A 5,238-nucleotide genomic window follows, 5' to 3' on the forward strand; every position below is an offset into this window, starting at 1 on the left:
TGGTGATGACTCAGCCGGGACGAAGGGGGAGTGGAGTAGGGGGTAGGGGGTGGCATCGAGCGCAGCAGCAGCGCGACCCCTCCACCCCGTCCGGGGAGCCCTCCAGGACCCCGCCACTCCCGGCCACGCCCCGGCCGGGACGAGCTCCGCTCTGAGCTCCGCTCTGAGCTGTGCGAGGTGCGCAGGAAGGGTAATGAAGCAATTGCTCCCTCCAGGTCAGCTCTGCACCACCAGGCGGTGAGCATGGACAGAAGGGTGCCCGCGCGCAGTTGTTAGGCAATGCTCTGAAAAGTAGCGAGGCAGAGTAGCCGAGTAGCCTTTCTATTAAAGCTATGCAGTTGGCCTCCTCGCCTCGCGCTTTTGGAATTCACAAAGACCCGGTTTGAAACATGCATAATGCCCGTAGCTTCGTAGCGAGCGGCCCGCCGTCGAGGTAACAGGCAGAGAGCGCCGCCTACGCGCCCTCTTGCAATTCAAGCACCCCACCCCTCGAAGCGTTGAGATGTTTCATGCTTGCTAAATAATGGAAATTATGTACATGAATAAGGATTCTACTTTTTCCTATTTTTACCACCTTATCAAGCAAAGGATCCTCCCCATAGAACTGCGCTCCTTTTCCGAGGCCGTCTCTCTCACGGTCTGAACAAGCGGGGCGGTGCCTTACACGCGTAGTACACCCCCGGCCCCCAGTACACCCCTCTGCTACCCCTTTTAAAGGGGTATGGATGCTCTAGGCCCGGGCAACTGCAGCCCCGCCACCCGTCGCCTCACCCTACCCCGCACCTTCCTGGTCGACCACGCCCCTCTGCGCCCCGCCCCGCCCCGCGCCTCCCCCGCAGCGGCCCCGCCCGGTCCCGCCCTGCATCGATCTATAGCGCTGGTCGGGGCCGTGCTGGCAGCTCTGCTGGGGGCCCTGCCCTGCCCGCCAGCCCCGTCCGCCCGGCAGCCCGGCCCGGGCGGGAGAACGGCGCTGGCCGCCAGCGCGGGCTGGGCGGCGCGGATAGAAAGGCTGGCAGCCTTGGCGGGGGCGTCGTTGTCGGTGCGGCTCACACCCGCGCCCCCACCCCGCCCCACCCTCACCCAGCGGAGACAAATCAATCGGATCCCCGACCCGAGAAGCCCCACCCTGGCCGACGGATCCACCACGGCCTCCAGGACCCAGGTCCACCGGCAGGATCAGGGGATCCCCTACGCACCGTGCGACAAGGCGGAGGCACGAAAGTCCTCTGCTGGAAACTCTTGTTGGACATCCAGGACCTCCACACCTCGTGGACACACGTCGCTCTCACGGTGCACCGCACGTCATTTCACCGCTCACTTCGGGTGGCCTACTCGCTCGGCCCGTAAGACGCCGTGGACGGGGGCGATAGGCAGGCCCGCCCGCACTTGTGCGTGTGGTACAGTCCTCCAGAAGAAGTGCGCAGGGTGAATCAGCAATCGGCCCCCCGGTATAAATACAGTCCCAAAGTGGATAGTGGGTGGAATCGCCCCTCCCAATTCGGTAGTTAGACTGTACCGAAGGCACGCGTGCGGACGGGTTCCGGGTTGACAATTCGCTCGGGCGCAAAAGCGCCATATGGTCAGAAGCGCCTTCGCGTACACCCCCCCCCCCCATCCCTGATCCCTGCGTAAGTACCCGTTCAATCCTCCACCACCCCTGCGGTAACCTGCGATTCCCCAAGGTACAATGAGGTACACTATGTACCTTCAACTTCAACTTCAATGAGGGGTGTTGCATAAAAGACACAGGTGCGGGCGGGTTTGCCTACCCGCTCTGCCCGTAAGGCGCCATAGCCCCTTGGGTAGGCAAACCCGCCCGCGGCTGTGTCTTTTATGCAACACCCGGTACGTGGGTACCCTGCACCCTGTGGTGCCCTGCGGTGTACTGCCCCCTGTACGTACTCATGCCCTTGGCCGCGGCCCCTCACCTGATATTTCCCTGACAGAAACATGACACATTTCCGCACAGCCGCTCGCCTTACACCCACCGCGCCTGCTCGGCTTTGTCTTGCCCTCCGTAAGAGCCTTACTCGTTGCGTCTCTCTCACACACTGGTTCCCTCTACCCCCTTCTCTCTCTTACACACACACACACACACACACACACACACACACACACCACAACCACACACATTCACACATTCACACACAACCACACACACGAGAGAGCGCAGAGAGTGTCAGGCACTTGTACACAAGCCCGGCCGTACACTCTGGAGCCGGAACGAGCTGGAATCTCTGGAGTGGAGAGCCGACATGACATGCAGACACAACAGGAAGAGACACTCAGGCCCAGGAGGCTTGCAGAGGCACTGCACCGGGACAGTGGGAAGCCGGGCTTGGAGTCGGGCTCGGAGCCGGGCAGGCTCGGCCGGCAGGCTCGCGGTCCAGCTGAAGGGATGGGCTGGGCGCGTTGGTTGCGCGCGGTGGTGCAACCCCATCGCCCTCGAGGCCCCCAGCGGCGCGACGAGGGAGGCCAGCACGACCACCACTCGCGCTTCTCAAACTGCAGACATTTCCACTTTGGGCGTCGACCCCGACCACCGGCCACAGCCGCTGTCAGTCAGACTAGCCCGGCTTGGCTTTTGGGACCACTGCGGGGATCGGTTGACGCTCGGGCGCGGGGACCCCGTCACTGCCGCAACTGTGCACCGGGGCGGCCTTTATCTCCGTTCAAGAAATCCCCCCGAAAGCCTCCGCTCTCCTCTCTCACGTCCCTCCTACAACCGCGCCAGAGAGGAAAGACATTCGGCTAGAGATTTCGAACGAGTCTCGCGAAGCGAGTCGAGTCGAGCAAAGTCGAGCCGCCGCACTGCGTGATTTGAATGACTTGGAGATTGCGAGATCGCAGATCTGACGACGAGGCTGGCGACACATCACGTGACGTCAGGGGTCGGGGGCCTCGGCAACCGAGCAGCCCGGCCGGCCTCGGTGACCGGGTAGTCCGGCCTCGGAGCATGAGCATGACGAGGCAGTCGCAGGCCAGTCGCACGCCCGTCGGACTCACGACGGACTCATGCCTTTCTTGTCGGACTGCAGTATATGGTATGTACGTAAAGCCCGCCCTGCCCCAGAGGGTGAATGGAGGTCCAGAAGGGAGGGCAAGGGTGGGTGGTGGCAGCATAGCCTAGCCCTCCATCCTCCCCTGCCAACCCCATCCCCACGTTCCCCAAAGCAGCCTCGGGTGACCTTGCATTGGAGAGAGAGAGAGAGAGAGGGAGAGAGAAGAAGAGAGAGAGAGCGAGAAAGAAATAGCGGAGAGAGGGGGAGCGCGGCGGTCGGTTCTCCCCTCTGTCTTTCTCTCGTCTCCCTCTCCCCCTCTTTTATTCGACTCTCCGTCGCCCAACATCCCCTCCCCCCCCCCCTTCGCCTAAATTATAACCGTGCAAGAAGCGAGTTGGCTCCTCGATTGCGGGGCGTGGTGGGCATGGCGTGTCGCGCCCCCGACGGATGGGCCCCTGGTCTCGCGAGGCGCCCGGCCCGGTATGACGAGGACCCACTCCAAGCGAGGAAGAGTTGCGCCCCGTCCGCGGCCCCGCCGACCTCTCGCGCATGAAGAGGACCCGCCACTTGTCTCCTTCGCGAGCGGATTATCAAGTTGAAACAGCAGAAGCAACGCGGACAAATTCGCATTCTGGACGGCTTTCATATCGGCTGGGTTCCCGACAGAGACCCCCCAGCAGGCCGCGAGCAGCTCGCCCCGCCCTGCCCCGCCCCGCCTCAGCACCGCGCCGCGCCAGCACGGGCACGGGCGTTGCGGCCAGCCGAGTTCATTGGCTCAGGGGGGCCCTGCAGCAGCGAGTGGCCCCCTCCCACCACCCCTGGTCTCTTCTCCACCAAGCAACTCTGGCATGGTGCACTTGGTGCAGGAGTCCGGGCGCTGGACAGCACTAAGGCAGCACCGCGCACCTGCTGGGCGGGGCAGCGGGCACCACAACCCCACAACCCTCCACGTGTTCAAACACCGAGGGGGTCGATGTTCCTAAAGTAGTGCTCCTGGACTGGTGAAGAGGTGACCTCCCACCTCCCCGTGCCCTTCAAAACGATCGGCCCTGCCCCATGTTGTATGTGGGTGGTTGTAGCTACGCTTCACCGCCATTCACTTTAAAACTCTCCGAAATACACACACAAACTAGACTTAATAGTTTACTGTTTAAAGTATCTGCTGCAAACTACTCTAACACGAACAAAGTAATACAGTTACAGTATGACTTGCTTGGAGCGTGCTTGTTCCAGATGCGAGAAGATTCGAGAGGAAAACGGATATCGTTGAGTCCACCCTTGGGAAACTATTCAATGATGTCAAAGTTCAAGTACACAAAGTTTGTGCACCCACGTCCCGCTGGGCCTGTTCTTTCGTTTGCAGAGAAACTTTCCGTTCAAGGATGGCTCAACTTCCACGAACGGCGCAAAATCCTCCCTTTCGCGCACCTTCCGGAGCTTCCGTTTCATTTTGAACGAAAAGACGAGAAGAAGAACCGGAAGACCAATCAAGGACCGTGGGCGCCATTCATGGGGGAGGTCGGCCAAAAAAGAGAAGACGAGGGGAAAAAATTGAAGGAAAATGGGAAGGGGGGAGGGGCAGGGGGTTTGGATGCGGGAAGGAGGCTTGCAATATGATGGTTCTCCTCTTCTCTCTCCTGCCCCTTTCTTCGCAGAGGCGGAGGAGTCACAAGAGTCGCGTCCTAAAGACGGACCAGGAGTAGTCGAATTGGCCAGAGGAATTCTCTGGACGGCTGCTCAGTCCTTGCGAGTACTACGCCGAACCAGAGGCCTGCGGGCAATGGGCCCGGCCAGTACGTATACGTACCCACTAGGACGCACCAGGACCACTAGGGCCCGCCAGTACCCACCAGTACCCACCAGGACGCACCAGGACCCACCAGGCCCCGCCAGTACTCACCAGGACTCACCAGGACGCACCAGGACCCACCAGGACCCGCCAGTACCCACCAGGACCCACCAGGACGCACCAGACCCGCCAGTACCCACTAGTACCCACCAGAAGCCACCAAGGCCAACCAGGACCCACCAGGACCCACCAGGACCCACCAGGACCCAACAGGATCCACCAAGACCCACCAGCACCCGGCAGGCACGATAGCTGATGCTGATGTATGTGAGGGTTGATAATCCAATGGAAGACTCGGCAGAGGATTTTGGACAGGGCGAGGGGAAGTGGGGAGAGGGGGTCGCCGGGTCGTTCGGGTGAGGTGGGGTTGGTGGGGTAGAGCAGCGG

Source organism: Frankliniella occidentalis, unplaced genomic scaffold (genome assembly GCF_000697945.3).
Source record: "Frankliniella occidentalis isolate FOCC.00 unplaced genomic scaffold, Focc_3.1 Scaffold77, whole genome shotgun sequence".
In the NCBI taxonomy this organism is placed as follows: domain Eukaryota; kingdom Metazoa; phylum Arthropoda; class Insecta; order Thysanoptera; family Thripidae; genus Frankliniella; species Frankliniella occidentalis.